This window comes from Mesocricetus auratus, unplaced genomic scaffold (genome assembly GCF_017639785.1).
Source record: "Mesocricetus auratus isolate SY011 unplaced genomic scaffold, BCM_Maur_2.0 Super-Scaffold_100008, whole genome shotgun sequence".
Classification (NCBI taxonomy): domain Eukaryota; kingdom Metazoa; phylum Chordata; class Mammalia; order Rodentia; family Cricetidae; genus Mesocricetus; species Mesocricetus auratus.
In genome coordinates this window covers 82,007,013-82,033,247 of record NW_024429192.1, presented here as the reverse complement: position 1 = coordinate 82,033,247, position 26,235 = coordinate 82,007,013, and the positions used below count along the sequence as shown (strand labels likewise).

General features: G+C 49.7%; 1 long non-coding RNA gene across 1 annotated transcript; it reads left to right on the top strand.

Moving 5' to 3' along the window:
- The first annotated feature begins 741 nt into the window (after positions 1 to 741).
- On the top strand, positions 742 to 17,822 carry LOC121142033. Its single transcript, XR_005879056.1, has 16 exons — positions 742 to 807; positions 1,534 to 1,688; positions 2,958 to 3,116; positions 3,841 to 3,995; positions 5,265 to 5,423; positions 6,146 to 6,300; positions 7,570 to 7,728; positions 8,449 to 8,603; positions 9,873 to 10,031; positions 10,754 to 10,908; positions 12,178 to 12,336; positions 13,059 to 13,213; positions 14,482 to 14,640; positions 15,373 to 15,527; positions 16,796 to 16,954; positions 17,673 to 17,822. It is a non-coding gene; the product is annotated as an uncharacterized LOC121142033 (long non-coding RNA).
- Positions 17,823 to 26,235: the final 8,413 nt, after the last annotated feature.

Genomic DNA, 26,235 nt, shown 5'->3' with positions numbered 1-26,235 from the left:
GGTGGGCTAGTACCACATCCTCCAATGCCTGCTTTCTGCAAATAGTTGCAAGAGACACTGTTGCACCTTTCTCACAGGCGAGTGTGTGTCCCTGCACTCTACAGGAGACACACAGGCGTGTACAGATAATGACATGGCACCGAGTAAGGGGACTTAGTGAAGGAGAGCTTTTAAAGGCACTTCATGGTCCCACAGAAAGACTTGGGATGGCCACTCTCTCACTGTGTCACTAAGGAGGTCTGTGAACTGGAATGCCAGCAGCCTCCAGCTTGGGGAATACAGGATCACAGGCCTGAGCTACCAGGTGGCTTTTGGTGCTGAGGGGAGGGGGCACCCATGGCTTCCTGTATGCTATGCTAGCACTTGGCCAACCAAATTCATTCCCTACTGACCATACAAACGCTGTTATTAAACATATTTGTATGACATGGGTTGTGTGAATTGTACACCCAGCAATTGTAGGCCATCACACGTGTGGGCAGGTCTGAGGAAAATGTGTGGAAGTCAGTTCTCTTCTGCACATGTGGGTCCTGAGGATTCTGGACTAGGTCACACCAGCCTAGAATTAGAAGGAAAACCTTTGTTCTGCAAAGGGCTCACACAGTAGTCAATAAATACACAAACTGACACTCCCTCATCGTTGCTCCTAGGACGCACAACATTGGTTGGACAGTACTGACCTACTACATAAAGTCCCAGGACCACTGAATCTCTGGGTCAAGTCCACTTCACCCCTCCCTACACCGTTGGAGCTCCCCTGTTGGAGCAATCTCCAAGGCCCCCACGTTGCTCCCCCTATTTCGTGAGGTGAGTTGGACACTCGGCTCCTCTTCTGTCCTGTAGCCTTGTAGGAATGTGGGAAGTTAAAGACCTTGAAGCCCCGGGTTGGACCTGAAGCAGTGTTGCATGGGCGGTGCAAATCTTTTCCTAAATCCCAGCTACAGAGGGCATGAAAAGTGGGATCCCCTGTTTAGATCAGGTGACAAAAGAAAGAAAAGTATCATGGAGTGGTGTGAGCATGTCATTCTCTGGGGGATGGGGGACTGGGCGGCAGGTGATGGGGCTCCTTAAGTAACTGCTGATCACCCTGGGAAAGATGGGAAGTGCAGGGTCCCCTGTACACCCAAAACAGTGTAGGGAGAGTTCCCAGGACACGGCTTCATGCTTTCTCAACCATGAGGTTCAAGAGAACATGTGTTTGGGTCACAAGCTCACACCTGTGTGTGTGTGTGTGTGTGTGTGTGTGTGTGTGTGTTTGTGAGCCTGCCCACCCTCACTGGCATGGCCTGGGGCACATGGCTAGGGCTCCCAGTTTGAGTGCTGGACTTCAGCCCTGGTGTTCAGGCTTGGCAGCAGAAGCCTCCATCCACCAAGTCATCTTGCTGGCCCACGATACCTCTCAAAATATATAAGGCCTCATAATTGTAAGGAACGCACAAATAGAATCATCACACAGGTAGATTACTGTTCTGACTCAGAAAAACACTTGCCAGAATACACTTTTTTGATGACAATCCTGCATCTTTCTCCTAGGAGGCTGATCGGTGTTTGGCCAGTAAGGACCTAGGCCATCAGGTCCTAGGGCCCCTGACCCTCTGGGTCTGATCCTTTACTGGCGCCCCACTCGTAGGAGCTCCCTTGCAAGAGGAGACTTCTTCAAGCCTCCCAAGTTACCGCCATTCCTTGAGGTGAGTGGGACATGTAAATCATCATCTGTGCCACGCTCCCACCTGACACGCATGCCTAGCACCTGAAGGTTACCACAGTTGCAGATGCTGGGGTTGGGAGCCCGATGGTAGAGACCTTACAGCCCCAGGAGAGGACCAGAGACAACTGGGGAGGAAGGTGGCTCTACAGTCATTCATACAGCGTACACACACAATGAGTGCTTCCTGGGCTAGGCACGGGAGAGAAGCCTTGGGATGGATCCAGAGGAGTGGAAGACAAGAATGTGGGACCAAAGAAACTGTGGCCTAGGAGGTGGGGGCATGAGATGCCAAGACTCAGGAGGCTCACACAGATTTCCTGTTGAGATATTAGTCTGGGAAACCAGAGATACCCCAGGCTGGCCTGGACCCTCAACATTGGAGGGGAGGGAGTGCTGAGGGGATGGATTATTGGGTATGACACTTGCCAACCAGCATGAAGATCTGCGTTTGAGGCCCCACAATGCAGGCAAAATTGAGGGAGTTGGGTAGGTCATACCCTGCAGGTTTCTGTGGCCACCTGGGAGGCAGAGACAATACAGGCAGTCTGGAAGCTCAGAGGGCAGCTGGCTGGCAGGGCAAAATGATGACAAGGCTGTGGACCAAAACTAGGGGTGGACCAAAACTGGGGTGGGCTAGTACCACATCCTCCAATGCCTGCTTTCTGCAAATAGTTGCAAGAGACACTGTTGCACCTTTCTCACAGGCGAGTGTGTGTCCCTGCACTCTACAGGAGACACACAGGCGTGTACAGATAATGACATGGCACCGAGTAAGGGGACTTAGTGAAGGAGAGCTTTTAAAGGCACTTCATGGTCCCACAGAAAGACTTGGGATGGCCACTCTCTCACTGTGTCACTAAGGAGGTCTGTGAACTGGAATGCCAGCAGCCTCCAGCTTGGGGAATACAGGATCACAGGCCTGAGCTACCAGGTGGCTTTTGGTGCTGAGGGGAGGGGGCACCCATGGCTTCCTGTATGCTATGCTAGCACTTGGCCAACCAAATTCATTCCCTACTGACCATACAAACGCTGTTATTAAACATATTTGTATGACATGGGTTGTGTGAATTGTACACCCAGCAATTGTAGGCCATCACACGTGTGGGCGGGTCTGAGGAGAACGTGTACCAGTCATGAGAACATGTGGGTTCTGAGGATCGGGGACTGGGAGCAAAAAACTGTATCCGGGGAACCACTCAAGCACCCCCAGTATCCATTCTTAATGACAGTCCCTCATCTTTGCTCCTAGGAGGCTCACTGGTGTGCCCAGCCAGTAGGGACCTAGGGCATCAGGTCTCAGGACCACTGACCCTCTGGGTCAAGTCCACTTCACCCCTCCCCACACCGTTGGAGCTCCCCTGTTGGAGCAATCTCCAAGGCCCCCACGTTGCTCCCCCTATTTCGTGAGGTGAGTTGGACACTCGGCTCCTCTTCTGTCCTGTAGCCTTGTAGGAATGTGGGAAGTTAAAGACCTTGAAGCCCCGGGCTGGACCTGAAGCAGTGTTGCATGGGCGGTGCAAATCTTTTCCTAAATCCCAGCTACAGAGGGCATGAAAAGTGGGATCCCCTGTTTAGATCAGGTGACAAAAGAAAGAAAAGTATCATGGAGTGGTGTGAGCATGTCATTCTCTGGGGGATGGGGGACTGGGCGGCAGGTGATGGGGCTCCTTAAGTAACTGCTGATCACCCTGGGAAAGATGGGAAGTGCAGGGTCCCCTGTACACCCAAAACAGTGTAGGGAGAGTTCCCAGGACACGGCTTCATGCTTTCTCAACCATGAGGTTCAAGAGAACATGTGTTTGGGTCACAAGCTCACACCTGTGTGTGTGTGTGTGTGTGTGTGTGTGTGTGTGTTTGTGAGCCTGCCCACCCTCACTGGCATGGCCTGGGGCACATGGCTAGGGCTCCCAGTTTGAGTGCTGGACTTCAGCCCTGGTGTTCAGGCTTGGCAGCAGAAGCCTCCATCCACCAAGTCATCTTGCTGGCCCACGATACCTCTCAAAATATATAAGGCCTCATAATTGTAAGGAACGCACAAATAGAATCATCACACAGGTAGATTACTGTTCTGACTCAGAAAAACACTTGCCAGAATACACTTTTTTGATGACAATCCTGCATCTTTCTCCTAGGAGGCTGATCGGTGTTTGGCCAGTAAGGACCTAGGCCATCAGGTCCTAGGGCCCCTGACCCTCTGGGTCTGATCCTTTACTGGCGCCCCACTCGTAGGAGCTCCCTTGCAAGAGGAGACTTCTTCAAGCCTCCCAAGTTACCGCCATTCCTTGAGGTGAGTGGGACATGTAAATCATCATCTGTGCCACGCTCCCACCTGACACGCATGCCTAGCACCTGAAGGTTACCACAGTTGCAGATGCTGGGGTTGGGAGCCCGATGGTAGAGACCTTACAGCCCCAGGAGAGGACCAGAGACAACTGGGGAGGAAGGTGGCTCTACAGTCATTCATACAGCGTACACACACAATGAGTGCTTCCTGGGCTAGGCACGGGAGAGAAGCCTTGGGATGGATCCAGAGGAGTGGAAGACAAGAATGTGGGACCAAAGAAACTGTGGCCTAGGAGGTGGGGGCATGAGATGCCAAGACTCAGGAGGCTCACACAGATTTCCTGTTGAGATATTAGTCTGGGAAACCATAGATACCCCAGGCTGGCCTGGACCCTCAACATTGGAGGGGAGGGAGTGCTGAGGGGATGGATTATTGGGTATGACACTTGCCAACCAGCATGAAGATCTGCGTTTGAGGCCCCACAATGCAGGCAAAATTGAGGGAGTTGGGTAGGTCATACCCTGCAGGTTTCTGTGGCCACCTGGGAGGCAGAGACAATACAGGCAGTCTGGAAGCTCAGAGGGCAGCTGGCTGGCAGGGCAAAATGATGACAAGGCTGTGGACCAAAACTAGGGGTGGACCAAAACTGGGGTGGGCTAGTACCACATCCTCCAATGCCTGCTTTCTGCAAATAGTTGCAAGAGACACTGTTGCACCTTTCTCACAGGCGAGTGTGTGTCCCTGCACTCTACAGGAGACACACAGGCGTGTACAGATAATGACATGGCACCGAGTAAGGGGACTTAGTGAAGGAGAGCTTTTAAAGGCACTTCATGGTCCCACAGAAAGACTTGGGATGGCCACTCTCTCACTGTGTCACTAAGGAGGTCTGTGAACTGGAATGCCAGCAGCCTCCAGCTTGGGGAATACAGGATCACAGGCCTGAGCTACCAGGTGGCTTTTGGTGCTGAGGGGAGGGGGCACCCATGGCTTCCTGTATGCTATGCTAGCACTTGGCCAACCAAATTCATTCCCTACTGACCATACAAACGCTGTTATTAAACATATTTGTATGACATGGGTTGTGTGAATTGTACACCCAGCAATTGTAGGCCATCACACGTGTGGGCGGGTCTGAGGAGAACGTGTACCAGTCATGAGAACATGTGGGTTCTGAGGATCGGGGACTGGGAGCAAAAAACTGTATCCGGGGAACCACTCAAGCACCCCCAGTATCCATTCTTAATGACAGTCCCTCATCTTTGCTCCTAGGAGGCTCACTGGTGTGCCCAGCCAGTAGGGACCTAGGGCATCAGGTCTCAGGACCACTGACCCTCTGGGTCAAGTCCACTTCACCCCTCCCCACACCGTTGGAGCTCCCCTGTTGGAGCAATCTCCAAGGCCCCCACGTTGCTCCCCCTATTTCGTGAGGTGAGTTGGACACTCGGCTCCTCTTCTGTCCTGTAGCCTTGTAGGAATGTGGGAAGTTAAAGACCTTGAAGCCCCGGGTTGGACCTGAAGCAGTGTTGCATGGGCGGTGCAAATCTTTTCCTAAATCCCAGCTACAGAGGGCATGAAAAGTGGGATCCCCTGTTTAGATCAGGTGACAAAAGAAAGAAAAGTATCATGGAGTGGTGTGAGCATGTCATTCTCTGGGGGATGGGGGACTGGGCGGCAGGTGATGGGGCTCCTTAAGTAACTGCTGATCACCCTGGGAAAGATGGGAAGTGCAGGGTCCCCTGTGCACCCAAAACAGTGTAGGGAGAGTTCCCAGGACACGGCTTCATGCTTTCTCAACCATGAGGTTCAAGAGAACATGTGTTTGGGTCACAAGCTCACACCTGTGTGTGTGTGTGTGTGTGTGTGTGTGTGTGTTTGTGAGCCTGCCCACCCTCACTGGCATGGCCTGGGGCACATGGCTAGGGCTCCCAGTTTGAGTGCTGGACTTCAGCCCTGGTGTTCAGGCTTGGCAGCAGAAGCCTCCATCCACCAAGTCATCTTGCTGGCCCACGATACCTCTCAAAATATATAAGGCCTCATAATTGTAAGGAACGCACAAATAGAATCATCACACAGGTAGATTACTGTTCTGACTCAGAAAAACACTTGCCAGAATACACTTTTTTGATGACAATCCTGCATCTTTCTCCTAGGAGGCTGATCGGTGTTTGGCCAGTAAGGACCTAGGCCATCAGGTCCTAGGGCCCCTGACCCTCTGGGTCTGATCCTTTACTGGCGCCCCACTCGTAGGAGCTCCCTTGCAAGAGGAGACTTCTTCAAGCCTCCCAAGTTACCGCCATTCCTTGAGGTGAGTGGGACATGTAAATCATCATCTGTGCCACGCTCCCACCTGACACGCATGCCTAGCACCTGAAGGTTACCACAGTTGCAGATGCTGAGGTTGGGAGTCCGATGGTAGAGACCTTACAGCCCCAGGAGAGGACCAGAGACAACTGGGGAGGAAGGTGGTTCTACAGTCATTCATACAGCCTACACACACAATGAGTGCTTCCTGGGCTAGGCACGGGAGAGAAGCCTTGGGATGGATCCAGAGGAGTGGAAGACAAGAATGTGGGACCAAAGAAACTGTGGCCTAGGAGGTGGGGGCATGAGATGCCAAGACTCAGGAGGCTCACACAGATTTCCTGTTGAGATATTAGTCTGGGAAACCAGAGATACCCCAGGCTGGCCTGGACCCTCAACATTGGAGGGGAGGGAGTGCTGAGGGGATGGATTATTGGGTATGACACTTGCCAACCAGCATGAAGATCTGCGTTTGAGGCCCCACAATGCAGGCAAAATTGAGGGAGTTGGGTAGGTCATACCCTGCAGGTTTCTGTGGCCACCTGGGAGGCAGAGACAATACAGGCAGTCTGGAAGCTCAGAGGGCAGCTGGCTGGCAGGGCAAAATGATGACAAGGCTGTGGACCAAAACTAGGGGTGGACCAAAACTGGGGTGGGCTAGTACCACATCCTCCAATGCCTGCTTTCTGCAAATAGTTGCAAGAGACACTGTTGCACCTTTCTCACAGGCGAGTGTGTGTCCCTGCACTCTACAGGAGACACACAGGCGTGTACAGATAATGACATGGCACCGAGTAAGGGGACTTAGTGAAGGAGAGCTTTTAAAGGCACTTCATGGTCCCACAGAAAGACTTGGGATGGCCACTCTCTCACTGTGTCACTAAGGAGGTCTGTGAACTGGAATGCCAGCAGCCTCCAGCTTGGGGAATACAGGATCACAGGCCTGAGCTACCAGGTGGCTTTTGGTGCTGAGGGGAGGGGGCACCCATGGCTTCCTGTATGCTATGCTAGCACTTGGCCAACCAAATTCATTCCCTACTGACCATACAAACGCTGTTATTAAACATATTTGTATGACATGGGTTGTGTGAATTGTACACCCAGCAATTGTAGGCCATCACACGTGTGGGCGGGTCTGAGGAGAACGTGTACCAGTCATGAGAACATGTGGGTTCTGAGGATCGGGGACTGGGAGCAAAAAACTGTATCCGGGGAACCACTCAAGCACCCCCAGTATCCATTCTTAATGACAGTCCCTCATCTTTGCTCCTAGGAGGCTCACTGGTGTGCCCAGCCAGTAGGGACCTAGGGCATCAGGTCTCAGGACCACTGACCCTCTGGGTCAAGTCCACTTCACCCCTCCCCACACCGTTGGAGCTCCCCTGTTGGAGCAATCTCCAAGGCCCCCACGTTGCTCCCCCTATTTCGTGAGGTGAGTTGGACACTCGGCTCCTCTTCTGTCCTGTAGCCTTGTAGGAATGTGGGAAGTTAAAGACCTTGAAGCCCCGGGTTGGACCTGAAGCAGTGTTGCATGGGCGGTGCAAATCTTTTCCTAAATCCCAGCTACAGAGGGCATGAAAAGTGGGATCCCCTGTTTAGATCAGGTGACAAAAGAAAGAAAAGTATCATGGAGTGGTGTGAGCATGTCATTCTCTGGGGGATGGGGGACTGGGCGGCAGGTGATGGGGCTCCTTAAGTAACTGCTGATCACCCTGGGAAAGATGGGAAGTGCAGGGTCCCCTGTGCACCCAAAACAGTGTAGGGAGAGTTCCCAGGACACGGCTTCATGCTTTCTCAACCATGAGGTTCAAGAGAACATGTGTTTGGGTCACAAGCTCACACCTGTGTGTGTGTGTGTGTGTGTGTGTGTGTGTTTGTGAGCCTGCCCACCCTCACTGGCATGGCCTGGGGCACATGGCTAGGGCTCCCAGTTTGAGTGCTGGACTTCAGCCCTGGTGTTCAGGCTTGGCAGCAGAAGCCTCCATCCACCAAGTCATCTTGCTGGCCCACGATACCTCTCAAAATATATAAGGCCTCATAATTGTAAGGAACGCACAAATAGAATCATCACACAGGTAGATTACTGTTCTGACTCAGAAAAACACTTGCCAGAATACACTTTTTTGATGACAATCCTGCATCTTTCTCCTAGGAGGCTGATCGGTGTTTGGCCAGTAAGGACCTAGGCCATCAGGTCCTAGGGCCCCTGACCCTCTGGGTCTGATCCTTTACTGGCGCCCCACTCGTAGGAGCTCCCTTGCAAGAGGAGACTTCTTCAAGCCTCCCAAGTTACCGCCATTCCTTGAGGTGAGTGGGACATGTAAATCATCATCTGTGCCACGCTCCCACCTGACACGCATGCCTAGCACCTGAAGGTTACCACAGTTGCAGATGCTGAGGTTGGGAGTCCGATGGTAGAGACCTTACAGCCCCAGGAGAGGACCAGAGACAACTGGGGAGGAAGGTGGTTCTACAGTCATTCATACAGCCTACACACACAATGAGTGCTTCCTGGGCTAGGCACGGGAGAGAAGCCTTGGGATGGATCCAGAGGAGTGGAAGACAAGAATGTGGGACCAAAGAAACTGTGGCCTAGGAGGTGGGGGCATGAGATGCCAAGACTCAGGAGGCTCACACAGATTTCCTGTTGAGATATTAGTCTGGGAAACCAGAGATACCCCAGGCTGGCCTGGACCCTCAACATTGGAGGGGAGGGAGTGCTGAGGGGATGGATTATTGGGTATGACACTTGCCAACCAGCATGAAGATCTGCGTTTGAGGCCCCACAATGCAGGCAAAATTGAGGGAGTTGGGTAGGTCATACCCTGCAGGTTTCTGTGGCCACCTGGGAGGCAGAGACAATACAGGCAGTCTGGAAGCTCAGAGGGCAGCTGGCTGGCAGGGCAAAATGATGACAAGGCTGTGGACCAAAACTAGGGGTGGACCAAAACTGGGGTGGGCTAGTACCACATCCTCCAATGCCTGCTTTCTGCAAATAGTTGCAAGAGACACTGTTGCACCTTTCTCACAGGCGAGTGTGTGTCCCTGCACTCTACAGGAGACACACAGGCGTGTACAGATAATGACATGGCACCGAGTAAGGGGACTTAGTGAAGGAGAGCTTTTAAAGGCACTTCATGGTCCCACAGAAAGACTTGGGATGGCCACTCTCTCACTGTGTCACTAAGGAGGTCTGTGAACTGGAATGCCAGCAGCCTCCAGCTTGGGGAATACAGGATCACAGGCCTGAGCTACCAGGTGGCTTTTGGTGCTGAGGGGAGGGGGCACCCATGGCTTCCTGTATGCTATGCTAGCACTTGGCCAACCAAATTCATTCCCTACTGACCATACAAACGCTGTTATTAAACATATTTGTATGACATGGGTTGTGTGAATTGTACACCCAGCAATTGTAGGCCATCACACGTGTGGGCGGGTCTGAGGAGAACGTGTACCAGTCATGAGAACATGTGGGTTCTGAGGATCGGGGACTGGGAGCAAAAAACTGTATCCGGGGAACCACTCAAGCACCCCCAGTATCCATTCTTAATGACAGTCCCTCATCTTTGCTCCTAGGAGGCTCACTGGTGTGCCCAGCCAGTAGGGACCTAGGGCATCAGGTCTCAGGACCACTGACCCTCTGGGTCAAGTCCACTTCACCCCTCCCCACACCGTTGGAGCTCCCCTGTTGGAGCAATCTCCAAGGCCCCCACGTTGCTCCCCCTATTTCGTGAGGTGAGTTGGACACTCGGCTCCTCTTCTGTCCTGTAGCCTTGTAGGAATGTGGGAAGTTAAAGACCTTGAAGCCCCGGGCTGGACCTGAAGCAGTGTTGCATGGGCGGTGCAAATCTTTTCCTAAATCCCAGCTACAGAGGGCATGAAAAGTGGGATCCCCTGTTTAGATCAGGTGACAAAAGAAAGAAAAGTATCATGGAGTGGTGTGAGCATGTCATTCTCTGGGGGATGGGGGACTGGGCGGCAGGTGATGGGGCTCCTTAAGTAACTGCTGATCACCCTGGGAAAGATGGGAAGTGCAGGGTCCCCTGTACACCCAAAACAGTGTAGGGAGAGTTCCCAGGACACGGCTTCATGCTTTCTCAACCATGAGGTTCAAGAGAACATGTGTTTGGGTCACAAGCTCACACCTGTGTGTGTGTGTGTGTGTGTGTGTGTGTGTGTTTGTGAGCCTGCCCACCCTCACTGGCATGGCCTGGGGCACATGGCTAGGGCTCCCAGTTTGAGTGCTGGACTTCAGCCCTGGTGTTCAGGCTTGGCAGCAGAAGCCTCCATCCACCAAGTCATCTTGCTGGCCCACGATACCTCTCAAAATATATAAGGCCTCATAATTGTAAGGAACGCACAAATAGAATCATCACACAGGTAGATTACTGTTCTGACTCAGAAAAACACTTGCCAGAATACACTTTTTTGATGACAATCCTGCATCTTTCTCCTAGGAGGCTGATCGGTGTTTGGCCAGTAAGGACCTAGGCCATCAGGTCCTAGGGCCCCTGACCCTCTGGGTCTGATCCTTTACTGGCGCCCCACTCGTAGGAGCTCCCTTGCAAGAGGAGACTTCTTCAAGCCTCCCAAGTTACCGCCATTCCTTGAGGTGAGTGGGACATGTAAATCATCATCTGTGCCACGCTCCCACCTGACACGCATGCCTAGCACCTGAAGGTTACCACAGTTGCAGATGCTGAGGTTGGGAGTCCGATGGTAGAGACCTTACAGCCCCAGGAGAGGACCAGAGACAACTGGGGAGGAAGGTGGTTCTACAGTCATTCATACAGCCTACACACACAATGAGTGCTTCCTGGGCTAGGCACGGGAGAGAAGCCTTGGGATGGATCCAGAGGAGTGGAAGACAAGAATGTGGGACCAAAGAAACTGTGGCCTAGGAGGTGGGGGCATGAGATGCCAAGACTCAGGAGGCTCACACAGATTTCCTGTTGAGATATTAGTCTGGGAAACCAGAGATACCCCAGGCTGGCCTGGACCCTCAACATTGGAGGGGAGGGAGTGCTGAGGGGATGGATTATTGGGTATGACACTTGCCAACCAGCATGAAGATCTGCGTTTGAGGCCCCACAATGCAGGCAAAATTGAGGGAGTTGGGTAGGTCATACCCTGCAGGTTTCTGTGGCCACCTGGGAGGCAGAGACAATACAGGCAGTCTGGAAGCTCAGAGGGCAGCTGGCTGGCAGGGCAAAATGATGACAAGGCTGTGGACCAAAACTAGGGGTGGACCAAAACTGGGGTGGGCTAGTACCACATCCTCCAATGCCTGCTTTCTGCAAATAGTTGCAAGAGACACTGTTGCACCTTTCTCACAGGCGAGTGTGTGTCCCTGCACTCTACAGGAGACACACAGGCGTGTACAGATAATGACATGGCACCGAGTAAGGGGACTTAGTGAAGGAGAGCTTTTAAAGGCACTTCATGGTCCCACAGAAAGACTTGGGATGGCCACTCTCTCACTGTGTCACTAAGGAGGTCTGTGAACTGGAATGCCAGCAGCCTCCAGCTTGGGGAATACAGGATCACAGGCCTGAGCTACCAGGTGGCTTTTGGTGCTGAGGGGAGGGGGCACCCATGGCTTCCTGTATGCTATGCTAGCACTTGGCCAACCAAATTCATTCCCTACTGACCATACAAACGCTGTTATTAAACATATTTGTATGACATGGGTTGTGTGAATTGTACACCCAGCAATTGTAGGCCATCACACGTGTGGGCGGGTCTGAGGAGAACGTGTACCAGTCATGAGAACATGTGGGTTCTGAGGATCGGGGACTGGGAGCAAAAAACTGTATCCGGGGAACCACTCAAGCACCCCCAGTATCCATTCTTAATGACAGTCCCTCATCTTTGCTCCTAGGAGGCTCACTGGTGTGCCCAGCCAGTAGGGACCTAGGGCATCAGGTCTCAGGACCACTGACCCTCTGGGTCAAGTCCACTTCACCCCTCCCCACACCGTTGGAGCTCCCCTGTTGGAGCAATCTCCAAGGCCCCCACGTTGCTCCCCCTATTTCGTGAGGTGAGTTGGACACTCGGCTCCTCTTCTGTCCTGTAGCCTTGTAGGAATGTGGGAAGTTAAAGACCTTGAAGCCCCGGGCTGGACCTGAAGCAGTGTTGCATGGGCGGTGCAAATCTTTTCCTAAATCCCAGCTACAGAGGGCATGAAAAGTGGGATCCCCTGTTTAGATCAGGTGACAAAAGAAAGAAAAGTATCATGGAGTGGTGTGAGCATGTCATTCTCTGGGGGATGGGGGACTGGGCGGCAGGTGATGGGGCTCCTTAAGTAACTGCTGATCACCCTGGGAAAGATGGGAAGTGCAGGGTCCCCTGTACACCCAAAACAGTGTAGGGAGAGTTCCCAGGACACGGCTTCATGCTTTCTCAACCATGAGGTTCAAGAGAACATGTGTTTGGGTCACAAGCTCACACCTGTGTGTGTGTGTGTGTGTGTGTGTGTGTGTGTTTGTGAGCCTGCCCACCCTCACTGGCATGGCCTGGGGCACATGGCTAGGGCTCCCAGTTTGAGTGCTGGACTTCAGCCCTGGTGTTCAGGCTTGGCAGCAGAAGCCTCCATCCACCAAGTCATCTTGCTGGCCCACGATACCTCTCAAAATATATAAGGCCTCATAATTGTAAGGAACGCACAAATAGAATCATCACACAGGTAGATTACTGTTCTGACTCAGAAAAACACTTGCCAGAATACACTTTTTTGATGACAATCCTGCATCTTTCTCCTAGGAGGCTGATCGGTGTTTGGCCAGTAAGGACCTAGGCCATCAGGTCCTAGGGCCCCTGACCCTCTGGGTCTGATCCTTTACTGGCGCCCCACTCGTAGGAGCTCCCTTGCAAGAGGAGACTTCTTCAAGCCTCCCAAGTTACCGCCATTCCTTGAGGTGAGTGGGACATGTAAATCATCATCTGTGCCACGCTCCCACCTGACACGCATGCCTAGCACCTGAAGGTTACCACAGTTGCAGATGCTGAGGTTGGGAGTCCGATGGTAGAGACCTTACAGCCCCAGGAGAGGACCAGAGACAACTGGGGAGGAAGGTGGTTCTACAGTCATTCATACAGCCTACACACACAATGAGTGCTTCCTGGGCTAGGCACGGGAGAGAAGCCTTGGGATGGATCCAGAGGAGTGGAAGACAAGAATGTGGGACCAAAGAAACTGTGGCCTAGGAGGTGGGGGCATGAGATGCCAAGACTCAGGAGGCTCACACAGATTTCCTGTTGAGATATTAGTCTGGGAAACCAGAGATACCCCAGGCTGGCCTGGACCCTCAACATTGGAGGGAGGGAGTGCTGAGGGGATGGATTATTGGGTATGACACTTGCCAACCAGCATGAAGATCTGCGTTTGAGGCCCCACAATGCAGGCAAAATTGAGGGAGTTGGGTAGGTCATACCCTGCAGGTTTCTGTGGCCACCTGGGAGGCAGAGACAATACAGGCAGTCTGGAAGCTCAGAGGGCAGCTGGCTGGCAGGGCAAAATGATGACAAGGCTGTGGACCAAAACTAGGGGTGGACCAAAACTGGGGTGGGCTAGTACCACATCCTCCAATGCCTGCTTTCTGCAAATAGTTGCAAGAGACACTGTTGCACCTTTCTCACAGGCGAGTGTGTGTCCCTGCACTCTACAGGAGACACACAGGCGTGTACAGATAATGACATGGCACCGAGTAAGGGGACTTAGTGAAGGAGAGCTTTTAAAGGCACTTCATGGTCCCACAGAAAGACTTGGGATGGCCACTCTCTCACTGTGTCACTAAGGAGGTCTGTGAACTGGAATGCCAGCAGCCTCCAGCTTGGGGAATACAGGATCACAGGCCTGAGCTACCAGGTGGCTTTTGGTGCTGAGGGGAGGGGGCACCCATGGCTTCCTGTATGCTATGCTAGCACTTGGCCAACCAAATTCATTCCCTACTGACCATACAAACGCTGTTATTAAACATATTTGTATGACATGGGTTGTGTGAATTGTACACCCAGCAATTGTAGGCCATCACACGTGTGGGCGGGTCTGAGGAGAACGTGTACCAGTCATGAGAACATGTGGGTTCTGAGGATCGGGGACTGGGAGCAAAAAACTGTATCCGGGGAACCACTCAAGCACCCCCAGTATCCATTCTTAATGACAGTCCCTCATCTTTGCTCCTAGGAGGCTCACTGGTGTGCCCAGCCAGTAGGGACCTAGGGCATCAGGTCTCAGGACCACTGACCCTCTGGGTCAAGTCCACTTCACCCCTCCCCACACCGTTGGAGCTCCCCTGTTGGAGCAATCTCCAAGGCCCCCACGTTGCTCCCCCTATTTCGTGAGGTGAGTTGGACACTCGGCTCCTCTTCTGTCCTGTAGCCTTGTAGGAATGTGGGAAGTTAAAGACCTTGAAGCCCCGGGTTGGACCTGAAGCAGTGTTGCATGGGCGGTGCAAATCTTTTCCTAAATCCCAGCTACAGAGGGCATGAAAAGTGGGATCCCCTGTTTAGATCAGGTGACAAAAGAAAGAAAAGTATCATGGAGTGGTGTGAGCATGTCATTCTCTGGGGGATGGGGGACTGGGCGGCAGGTGATGGGGCTCCTTAAGTAACTGCTGATCACCCTGGGAAAGATGGGAAGTGCAGGGTCCCCTGTACACCCAAAACAGTGTAGGGAGAGTTCCCAGGACACGGCTTCATGCTTTCTCAACCATGAGGTTCAAGAGAACATGTGTTTGGGTCACAAGCTCACACCTGTGTGTGTGTGTGTGTGTGTGTGTGTGTGTGTGTGTGTGTGTTTGTGAGCCTGCCCACCCTCACTGGCATGGCCTGGGGCACATGGCTAGGGCTCCCAGTTTGAGTGCTGGACTTCAGCCCTGGTGTTCAGGCTTGGCAGCAGAAGCCTCCATCCACCAAGTCATCTTGCTGGCCCACGATACCTCTCAAAATATATAAGGCCTCATAATTGTAAGGAACGCACAAATAGAATCATCACACAGGTAGATTACTGTTCTGACTCAGAAAAACACTTGCCAGAATACACTTTTTTGATGACAATCCTGCATCTTTTTCCTAGGAGGCTGATCGGTGTTTGGCCAGTAAGGACCTAGGCCATCAGGTCCTAGGGCCCCTGACCCTCTGGGTCTGATCCTTTACTGGCGCCCCACTCGTAGGAGCTCCCTTGCAAGAGGAGACTTCTTCAAGCCTCCCAAGTTACCGCCATTCCTTGAGGTGAGTGGGACATGTAAATCATCATCTGTGCCACGCGCCCACCTGACACGCATGCCTAGCACCTGAAGGTTACCACAGTTGCAGATGCTGAGGTTGGGAGTCCGATGGTAGAGACCTTACAGCCCCAGGAGAGGACCAGAGACAACTGGGGAGGAAGGTGGCTCTACAGTCATTCATACAGCGTACACACACAATGAGTGCTTCCTGGGCTAGGCACGGGAGAGAAGCCTTGGGATGGATCCAGAGGAGTGGAAGACAAGAATGTGGGACCAAAGAAACTGTGGCCTAGGAGGTGGGGGCATGAGATGCCAAGACTCAGGAGGCTCACACAGATTTCCTGTTGAGATATTAGTCTGGGAAACCAGAGATACCCCAGGCTGGCCTGGACCCTCAACATTGGAGGGAGGGAGTGCTGAGGGGATGGATTATTGGGTATGACACTTGCCAACCAGCATGAAGATCTGCGTTTGAGGCCCCACAATGCAGGCAAAATTGAGGGAGTTGGGTAGGTCATACCCTGCAGGTTTCTGTGGCCACCTGGGAGGCAGAGACAATACAGGCAGTCTGGAAGCTCAGAGGGCAGCTGGCTGGCAGGGCAAAATGATGACAAGGCTGTGGACCAAAACTAGGGGTGGACCAAAACTGGGGTGGGCTAGTACCACATCCTCCAATGCCTGCTTTCTGCAAATAGTTGCAAGAGACACTGTTGCACCTTTCTCACAGGCGAGTGTGTGTCCCTGCACTCTACAGGAGACACACAGGCGTGTACAGATAATGACATGGCACCGAGTAAGGGGACTTAGTGAAGGAGAGCTTTTAAAGGCACTTCATGGTCCCACAGAAAGACTTGGGATGGCCACTCTCTCACTGTGTCACTAAGGAGGTCTGTGAACTGGAATGCCAGCAGCCTCCAGCTTGGGGAATACAGGATCACAGGCCTGAGCTACCAGGTGGCTTTTGGTGCTGAGGGGAGGGGGCACCCATGGCTTCCTGTATGCTATGCTAGCACTTGGCCAACCAAATTCATTCCCTACTGACCATACAAACGCTGTTATTAAACATATTTGTATGACATGGGTTGTGTGAATTGTACACCCAGCAATTGTAGGCCATCACACGTGTGGGCGGGTCTGAGGAGAACGTGTACCAGTCATGAGAACATGTGGGTTCTGAGGATCGGGGACTGGGAGCAAAAAACTGTATCCGGGGAACCACTCAAGCACCCCCAGTATCCATTCTTAATGACAGTCCCTCATCTTTGCTCCTAGGAGGCTCACTGGTGTGCCCAGCCAGTAGGGACCTAGGGCATCAGGTCTCAGGACCACTGACCCTCTGGGTCAAGTCCACTTCACCCCTCCCCACACCGTTGGAGCTCCCCTGTTGGAGCAATCTCCAAGGCCCCCACGTTGCTCCCCCTATTTCGTGAGGTGAGTTGGACACTCGGCTCCTCTTCTGTCCTGTAGCCTTGTAGGAATGTGGGAAGTTAAAGACCTTGAAGCCCCGGGTTGGACCTGAAGCAGTGTTGCATGGGCGGTGCAAATCTTTTCCTAAATCCCAGCTACAGAGGGCATGAAAAGTGGGATCCCCTGTTTAGATCAGGTGACAAAAGAAAGAAAAGTATCATGGAGTGGTGTGAGCATGTCATTCTCTGGGGGATAGGGGACTGGGCGGCAGGTGATGGGGCTCCTTAAGTAACTGCTGATCACCCTGGGAAAGATGGGAAGTGCAGGGTCCCCTGTACACCCAAAACAGTGTAGGGAGAGTTCCCAGGACACGGCTTCATGCTTTCTCAACCATGAGGTTCAAGAGAACATGTGTTTGGGTCACAAGCTCACACCTGTGTGTGTGTGTGTGTGTGTGTGTGTGTTTGTGAGCCTGCCCACCCTCACTGGCATGGCCTGGGGCACATGGCTAGGGCTCCCAGTTTGAGTGCTGGACTTCAGCCCTGGTGTTCAGGCTTGGCAGCAGAAGCCTCCATCCACCAAGTCATCTTGCTGGCCCACGATACCTCTCAAAATATATAAGGCCTCATAATTGTAAGGAACACACAAATAGAATCATCACACAGGTAGATTACTGTTCTGACTCAGAAAAACACTTGCCAGAATACACTTTTTTGATGACAATCCTGCATCTTTCTCCTAGGAGGCTGATCGGTGTTTGGCCAGTAAGGACCTAGGCCATCAGGTCCTAGGGCCCCTGACCCTCTGGGTCTGATCCTTTACTGGCGCCCCACTCGTAGGAGCTCCCTTGCAAGAGGAGACTTCTTCAAGCCTCCCAAGTTACCGCCATTCCTTGAGGTGAGTGGGACATGTAAATCATCATCTGTGCCACGCGCCCACCTGACACGCATGCCTAGCACCTGAAGGTTACCACAGTTGCAGATGCTGAGGTTGGGAGTCCGATGGCAGAGACCTTACAGCCCCAGGAGAGGACCAGAGACAACTGGGGAGGAAGGTGGTTCTACAGTCATTCATACAGCCTACACACACAATGAGTGCTTCCTGGGCTAGGCACGGGAGAGAAGCCTTGGGATGGATCCAGAGGAGTGGAAGACAAGAATGTGGGACCAAAGAAACTGTGGCCTAGGAGGTGGGGGCATGAGATGCCAAGACTCAGGAGGCTCACACAGATTTCCTGTTGAGATATTAGTCTGGGAAACCAGAGATACCCCAGGCTGGCCTGGACCCTCAACATTGGAGGGGAGGGAGTGCTGAGGGGATGGATTATTGGGTATGACACTTGCCAACCAGCATGAAGATCTGCGTTTGAGTCCGCACAACTCAAGCCAAACTGAGGGTTTCAGTTAAGTCATATCTGCAGGTTTCTCTGGCTAAGTTGCTGTAAAGATACCTCAAGAGGAATGGGTGTTATTTGCCACAGGTTTTCCCAATATGCATGAGCTAGTTTGAGTTACCAGAGAACATTTCAAAACCTAATGGATTGTACCCTTTGTACTCTCATCCCCTATGGTCCAATGGAAGGCTCTCTCATGTTGACGTGGCGTGTAGACCAGCTTATAGAGCAAATGCCAAGAGCTCCTACCTGGAAATGGTGGGCTGTTAGGCCAGCCTTTTAAATAGGACCTTCTCCATAAGTGCACAAAGCTACATCTTCTTAAAAGACAATGAATTATCTAAAAGTCTTAGGCAGTGCCTTTAATGGCATTTCTTGGTTTTATGTAGCTATATAGGATGGCCAAGGTCTCAGTAATGATGACTTTAACTCATATTCTAGGGGTTCTACCTTCAGGATGTTAAGATTACAGTCCTGAACTTCCATGTACCATTACTGCATTTTGAGGAGGGTTCACTCTATCTTTACCAATTTACTTCCAAGTCAAATGTTTTTCTTTTGTAAAAACGTATCATATATGCATGGGTCTGACCGTGAAGATCAATACCCAAGGATGCTATGTGTACTCAGCATACACAATAGCACACATCACAACTCTTCCTGAAAAAAAAGTTAAAAAGAAGAATAGGCAGTGTCAGGGGAGAGTCATTAATGACTTTTCCTTTTCCTGTAACAATGTATGGTAGCAAGGTCTTAGTACAGCGCAATGGAGTACTTTCAACTGTTGTTCCAGCTGCCTACACCTTTAGGAAACTAGGGACAACCTGAGCCACCATGTGCCATTTATTTTGTGCAGGGATGCAATTTTTGTCTTCCTCCATTCTTGTCTAGCTCTCTATCAGCTGACCTTGTTTCCAAGTCTTAGATGTCTTTTATTACACACACACACACACACACACACACACACACACACACCCATAGTGTGTTTGAATTCCCAAACCTCCATGGCATCATACCTAAGGAAGTTAAAAAATGAATTAAAGGAGTCAGTTCTTTCAGTGTACTGTTTGGGTTGTTGGGATTGAACCCTGATCATAAGATTTGAAGGCAAAAGCCTTTATCGGCTGAGACATCTTGCCAGCAACTAATGTGCTGCCTTAATAGCAAATCTACGTATTTTTTCCTTGGAGTCTCACTGCTGTTCCTGGACAAAGAGACCTAAGTGGAGAAAGTGTTTTTCAGGCTAGGTGGGCTATCAGAAATGGGGGCAGCAGTGGTGTTGGCTTAGTGTACAAAGTGGTTGTCAAACAAGTTCTAAGACCTTACTTGAGTCCCAAGAACACATGTAAAAGCTCAATAGGTGGGACACATCAGTAGTTACACTCTCCTCTAACAAGAAATCTGGCAGAAATAGGAGTCTGTCTGGAAACTCATGGGACAGTTATCCTGGTGCATACAGTGGAGAAGAAACCCTGCATCTAAAATGGTGGACACTGAGGACCAACACTCAAAGATGTCTTGTGCCCCCTACGTGCCCACTACTGCATATTACACATGTCTGAGCGTGAGAGACTTTAACACCATTTCATGGTTTCATTAACCATGTAGCATGGCCATCGTTGGTGACTTTGAACCCCCATCAGTGGCTTCAATGTTCAGGAATGCCAGAATTATAAGCCTTATCTACTTTGTACTCTTTATGGTTTGCTGAATGCCAGGACAGCATTCTACCAACTCTACCTCAGTCCTAATAGAATTTCTTTTGTTAGACTATCTTCATTACTTTTATTATTTATTGTTATTGTACTATGTGTTTAGGGTACAATGCACATGGGAAGGTAGAGGACAGCTGGCTGGTGGCAAGTGCCCTCATGAGTTAAACAATCTGGTTAGTCTCCAAGAATTCTCCTCCATGATAAACCTTCCTCTTTTGTCCTAGGAGGCTCATTGGTGCTCCCAGCTAGTAGGACCCTACATCACTAGGTTTCAGGACCTCTGACCCTTTGGGTCAAGTCCTCTGCCAACCCCACTACTGATTAGAGTTCTCCTCTCTAAGCTTCCCAAATTACTTACCCTATTTTTTGAGGTGAGTTAGACTCTTGGATTCTCTTTTGTCCTATGTCCCCTTAGCCTCTTTCCTAGATGACTACAGAGAACTAAAGGATACAGAGAACCATAAACACTGCTTCAAAGCATGTGTATGGCCAGGACCACATTAGAGGGAGGGCTTGATTCACTTCATTCTCATCAAAACACACAAATACTAATGTCAATAATGAGCAGAGATTTGGAGGGAGATGCCTTGAATGTTACTTCTTCTCATGCAGTCATGTTACGATGGCCAAGGATTCACCATGTGTCTTACTATGACACTGAACTCCCCACTCAGTTCCCTGTAGCTTTGTTGTTGTTATTTCAAGACAAGGTCTCACTATGTAGATCAAGCTGGCCTCAAACTCACAGAGATCTGCCTGCCTCTGCCTCCCGAGTATTGGGATAAAAGTTATGCACCACCATGCCTGGCTTTTGTCCCATACATTTGGGAATGTTGAGATTTCAAGCCTTGCCTACCATGGGCCCTTTATGCTGTACAGAGATAACTCATGGTTTCCTGTATGCTATGCTAGCATTCTTCCCAGTGAACAACCTCTTTCGTTAAAATGTTTTTATTGCTCTCTCCACCTCCCTGTCTCTGTATCTCTCTGTCTCTGTCTCTGTCTCTCTCTGTGTGTGTGTCCATCCGTGTGCATGCACACAAACATATGCACTATATAGTTTGGGATGTCAGAGAACACTCATTTCCCCCTTCTTAATATCCTTTCTTAATATCAACCTTTCATCTTTTCTCCTAGGAGGATTATTGGTGAGGTCAATCTATAGGTACCAAGGTCACCAGGTCCCAAGACCTCTGACCCTAGGGGTCAAGTCTCCCCTTCCCAGTTGAGGAAAATTCCTCATCTCCCACATTACTTCTAATTCTTGAGGTAAGTTGGGCAATTGGCTGACCTGCTTATACAAATGTATATACATGCAGGAAAAATACTCATATACATAAAAATATATCTGCTTTTTCTTCAGATGAAAGATAAGGGACAACAACAGAGGCGTCCATCACTGGCCTCCACATGCATACAGTGGCATGCATTTCCTACACACACACACACACACACACACACACACACACACACACACACACACACACACAGAGGAATACTTAAAAGTGAATGGGCAAGTCAGATGCTGGTGGTGCACACCTTTAATCCCAGTATTAGGGAGGCAGACGTAGGTGGATCTCTGTGAGTCTGAGACCAGCTTGGTCTACAAAGCTACACAGAGAAACCATGTCTTGAAAAGCAAAAAACAAACAAATAAGCAGAGATTCTGAGGCAGAGCTTTCAAGGCTGTTTGTGTTCTCAAGTAACCATTTAGGATGGCCATGGACTCACTGTTGCTCAATGACATTGCAGGAGTGCTAGCATTACAGGCCTGAGCTATCATTTGTTCATTATTTGTTTCTGGGGAGGTAGCCCATCATTTCCTGCATCCTAGGGATCAATCTACCCTCTAAGCTTATTCCACAGTCTTAGTATCTTTTCTTTTAAAATGTTTATATGTTTACTGCATGTGTTTGTACACCCACATGCTTGGTGGTTATCTGACCGATTACAGCGGTTCTCTCACTATGTTGGTCCTAAGGATGGAGTTCAGGTCATCAGATTTAGGGGCAATGGCCTTTACCTGTTGAGCCATCTTTTTGTTTTGTTTTGTTTTTTCGAGACAGGGTTTCTCTGTATTGTTTTGGAGGCTGTCCTGGAACTCGATCTGTAGATCCACCTGCCTCTGCCTCCTGAGCGCTGGGATTAAAGGCATTCACCACCAACGCCCGGTTGAGCCATCCTTCTTAATGACAAGCCCACATCTTTTCTCCTAGGAGACTCATTGGTGAGGTCAGACCTTAGTTCCAACACCACCAGGCCCCAAGACCTCTGACCCTCAGGGTCAAATCTATTGCCGACCTCTAACCAGTTCGATCTCTGCCGTTGAGAATTCCTCAAGTCTCCTACTTTACTTTCTCTAATTCTTGAGGTAAGTCAGACACTTGGTTTATCTGTTGTCCTGTGCCTCCACTGCCCCTTTTCCAGACACCTGCAGTATATTAAGGGCACAGGTGTCAGAGGTGGGATGGTAAGATGTTACAGCTCCAGGAGGCAGTCTCAGGGGATCGGGAATGAAGATGCTTAACAGCAATTCCACCTAAGATGGACTTCCTCCATGCCAGGCAGGCTCAGGCAGATCCCAGGTAGGATCAAGTGTCAGAATGAGGACAAAAAGCAGTGTGTGGTGTGGGCTTGTAATCCCAATACTCTGGGGACTCAGGCTTGAATTCAACCTGGGAAACAAAGTGTACTGCAGGACCAGTCTGGACTGTCAATAGCAATAACAAAAGTAGAATTTAAAGGAGAGCCATAGGAAGAATCTTTATTGGCATTTTTTGATGAAAAGTAACCTAGGAAGAATTAGGCACATTAGCTTTGGCAAATTGTAATAATTTTGATGGGCTTCTAGTGAAAAAGTGGTTGCCTGTTACTTGTTTTTCATGACTTAGTGGAGGCAAAATACACATTTGAGAGAGTGGGAAATAATTTTTTGTGTCTAGAGCCTCAGATAGTTTACTTTGTGAATGAAAGATGTCCTCCTGGTATGTATACTGTCTTTCAACATAGTCAGCTATTGTAGGAGGGGAGTCTTCCCAAATCTGCAAGCTTTGACTGATGTCAAAACATAAGTTCCATCTAGTGCTTCATACTTGCATACCCAGCTCTCATGGGGCCCAGGTAGGAGGATTTCTTTGAGTTCTTGGCTAGCCTGGGCCACAAAGTGAAATCCTGTCCCAACAAATGTCAGTGGATGTAGGAGATAGGCCCTATATTGAATTATTTTTACATTTATTTAGTGTTGGGGGTTGCACATATGCTGTGGCATGCTTATGGTGGAGATCACAGACAACTTGAGGAAATAAATTCTCTTCTTCCACTATGTTGATCACAGGAATCAAACTCAGGTACTGAGGCTTGGCAGCAAGCATCTTTTCCTGTTGAGTCATTTCACTAGAACAGCCATGGATCCTTCAGTAAATTTCTTCTAAGAATGAAGTCCTAAGATAGATGGCCAGAACTCATGTGAAACTACCCGGCATGATGGCATTGACTTAATATCTTAGGTCTGCGGTGGTGGAGTCAGGGAGGTCCCCTTGTCTTTCCGGGCTGCCAGACTAGCCTTTTTGGCATGTTCCTGGCCAGTGAAAGTCACTGTCTCCAAAATTTCAATGGTTTCTGACTAATGATGCCTAAAGCTCTTTGGCATGCACATGTATACACACACACACACACACACACACACACACACACACACGTACATGTGCCCATCACATACATGTACCAACATACACATCCACACATACACATACTGATTCCAGACATGATGGTACATCCCAGTAATCTCAGTTCTCCTGAGGTTAGTGCAGGAGGATCAGTAATTCAAAGTCAGCTACATAGCCAGTTTGGGGCCAGTCAGGACTACATGATACTCTTTCTAAAAAAAAGTCTGCCCTCAGAAGAGAAATAATCAGGCCATAGCCTACCTATATAGCCAGGAGTGATGTATGTGGCAAAAATTGCAAGGGAGCAATTCTCTTAGATGGGTGAAATAGTAGTAGGAGTATCTAGAATTCATTCAGCTCTGTCTTGCTTCAGGAATGCTTCTTTCTAAGGACAGTGCAGACAGCCTGAAGTGCTCACAGCTGGAACAGTGTTTCAGCTCCAGCTCGTGTCTTCTGCAGCTGCTGGAGTGTCCTCAGAGTGTGGAAGGGGGCACAACAGACAGCACAAGACATGCAGGACCCAGGGGCTTGGCGGATGTCATTCAGCTAAGCTCTTGATTCAGTGAGAGACTCAGTCTTAAAAACAAAAAGTGTGTGATGTTTGAAAATAACAGAAGTTAACCTCTGACCTCCACATGTACAAACATGGGTGAGTCCACCTGAATGCACACACACACACACACACACACACACACACATACACACACACAAAATACAGGAGCTATTGAGGAAGACATCCAAAGTCAACACCTGGCTTCCCAAATGTGCATACACACATACTACACAAATAGGGTATCAATTGAAAAAAAACTGCCTGATGTTGACTTCTGGTCTCCACATACAGATTATACACAATCTCACACACACACACACACACACACACACACACACACACACACACACACACACGAAAAAGGTTTTTCTACTGAGATTTTTATGGTAGTCTGAATGAAGGGACATCCAACTGCAAAATGAAATTAGAGGTGTCTCTTGAGACTCCTGGGCCTTTCTCTCTCTTCCCTCATTTAAATCCCTAAGTCCAACACCTGCAGATTGAGGTGGACATTGTTGAGTTTAAGCCCAGTGTACAGAATGAGACCCTGCCTCTAAAACAAATATCAACTCCACTTTACTAATAAACCCCAACAGAGAGGAGAGAGGGAGAGAGAGAGAGAGAGAGAGAGAGAGAGAGAGAGAGAGAGAGAGAGAGAGAGAGAGAGAGAGAGAGAGAGAGAGAGAGAGAGAGAGAGAGAGAGAGAGAGCTTCTGTGACTTCAAATGGAAGAATTTTGAAATACAAAGCTAGGTTGAATAGCAACAGTATAGTTAGTTCCTCAGTTCCGTAGTATTTGGATTTAGTCCTCTGAAAGGCATTGGGAAAAGGCAAGCAAAGTACCCAGCCTATGGATGTCAGTTCTATTCTCTCAAAACTACTTCTAGCCTTGGCTAGACATGCATCATCACACTTAGTTTTTAAAAAAATATATGTATATATACATAATATATTTAAATATATTTGCTTTATTATATAGATATTTATTATATATTAATTTTTAAGACAGGATGTCGGTCTGTATGTAGTCCAAAGTGGCTTGAATTCATAGCAGTCCTGCCTCAGGAGTACAGACATGAGCTACCTCACCTTTTGCAAATCTCTTAATGTTAAAAAAAAGTCTACAATGAGGGCTGGAGATCTGGCTCAGAGGTTAAGAGCACTGACTGCTCTTCCAGAGGTCCTGAGTTCAATTCCCAGCAACTACATGGTGTCTCACAACCATCTACAATTCAGTCTGGTGCCCTCTTCTGGTACATAGGCAGAAGACTGTATATGTAACAAATAAATCTTAAAAAAGAGGGGAGCTACGATGGTAAAATTCTAGCACCACTGTTTGTAAAGAAGAAGGTTGTGCTAACCTTGATAGGAGATGCTGAAATCTGAGCAACTGGGATTCCCTTTCTTTCAGCTTTTTGTTCCAAATACACAACCTAAATTTTATAGCCAACCTACAGGGACAGTAATAAAATCGGCAGAATGAGTACGTATAGGCTTCCAGTCTACAAATATAGTAGTCAGGAGGGTTAGTGTCAGGGTGGGGTTAGCAGAACTGGCTGTGGCTGGAACACATAACAGAAAGGAAATGTGGAGTTTTGAGTTTTGTTGTTTTGAGACTGAATATCACTATGTATCACACAGGCTGCCTTCAAACTCGTGATCCTCTTGCCTCAGACTCACATGTACTGGGAATCATGGGACTTTTAAATCCCAGGCTGAGAAGTTTAGCCTCTTCTCTGGCTCGAGGAAGGCTCTGAAGAGGCAAAATGATATACTTTGATCTGTATTTTAAAAACAAAACAACAAAAATTGTTCATAATAGTAAAGTGAAACCAGAGTGGAGTGTTGGCCGGTCAATTAGACCAGACTTAGTGAGAAAGGACGCAAAGGGGTGGTTAGTTAGGACCACAGCTCCCTGGGTCAGTAGAGTGGAATGAATTGGTGGTGTCAGGGGTGAAAAACTCGAGTCCTAAAAGGACG